At 39.1% G+C, this 1,389-nt stretch overlaps 1 pseudogene; it reads left to right on the forward strand.

Moving 5' to 3' along the window:
• The first annotated feature begins 213 nt into the window (after positions 1-213).
• LOC122104258 lies at positions 214-989 on the forward strand (annotated as a pseudogene).
• Positions 990-1,389: the final 400 nt, after the last annotated feature.

Genomic DNA, 1,389 nt, shown 5'->3' on the forward strand with positions numbered 1-1,389 from the left:
GTATATATCCAAGTTAGAATATGTGAAAGTTAGGTGTGACTTGTCATTATGTTGGATTACTAATGTTAGTACTAATAATACAAGTGTGAAAAAAATATTTTGTCTTTTTAAGCTACCTTTTCTCTCATTTTCTAATATGGTTCAATAACTGTAGGTCAGGAGATTTGGAAGCCTCTTCCCTATTTCCAAAAGGCATTTTAAGATATAGCTTATATGCTTAGAACCAGCCTCACAAAATGCAGCAAAATAGGAGCCACAAAGAAAGTGCTTGATCCATTTTCTAAGAAAGAGTGGTATAATATGAAAGCACTGGCCATGTTCAATAGAAGAAATCTTGGGAAAACACTAGTTATGAGGACTCAAGGAACCAAAATCCCATCTGACAGTTTTCAGGGTTGGTGTTTGAAGTGCGCCTCACTGATTTATAGAATGATGAAGTTGCATTTAGACAATTCAAGCTAACTACTGAGGATATTCAGGGAAAGAATTGTCTGACCAACATCCATGGCGTGCATCTCACCTGAAACAAAACGAGGTCCATGGTCAAAAAGTGGCACACCATGACCGAAGCTCATGTTGATGTCAAGACTACAGGTGGTTATTTGTTTTGTCTGTTCCATGTTGGAAACAAAAACAAAAACAAAAAACCCTGTAACAAGACCTCCTGAGCTCAGGTCTGCCAAATCTAGAAAAAGATGATAGAAATCATGACCAGAGAAGTACAGGCAAATGACTTGAAAGAATTAGTTAATAAATTGATTCCAGTCAGCATTGGAAAAGACCTAGAAAAAGCTTTCCAATCTATTTATCCACTTCATGATGTCTTCATTAGAAAAGCAAAAATGGCGAAGAAACCCAAGTTCGAACTGGGAAAACTCATGAAGCTTTATAATAAAGGCAGTAGTTCTGGAAAAGCTACTGGGGACAAGACTGGTGCTAAAGTTGAACGAGCTGAGGGATACAAACTATCAGGCCAAGAATCTATTTAAAATTCAGATTTTGTTTTTGTTTTTGTGTTTTGGGCCTTGTTTTTGTTTTTTGGCCTGTCCTGGGACTTGATCTCAGGGCCTGGGAAAGGTCGCTGGGCCTCTTTGTGCTCAAAGTCTACCACCTCCAGCTGTTTTGAGTAGTTTAGATGAGAAGAGTCTTGTAGGGACTTTTCTGCCTGGGCTGGCTTCGAACTGTGATCCTCAGATCTCAGCCTCCTGAGTAGCTAGGATTACAGGCGCGATCCACCAGCACCTGGCAAAAATTCAGATTTTTAATAGTGACAAGAGAATTTTTGTGAGAAATATTATCGACAAAAAAGGTAATAAACCACTGAGAGGTAGGTAGGTGGTAGGTGGGGAAATTCCAGGAAAGAAATGAGAGAATTCAGAGACTCAAGGG

Source organism: Dipodomys spectabilis, unplaced genomic scaffold (genome assembly GCF_019054845.1).
Source record: "Dipodomys spectabilis isolate Male_0828 unplaced genomic scaffold, ASM1905484v1 ptg000024l, whole genome shotgun sequence".
NCBI classification, from domain to species: domain Eukaryota; kingdom Metazoa; phylum Chordata; class Mammalia; order Rodentia; family Heteromyidae; genus Dipodomys; species Dipodomys spectabilis.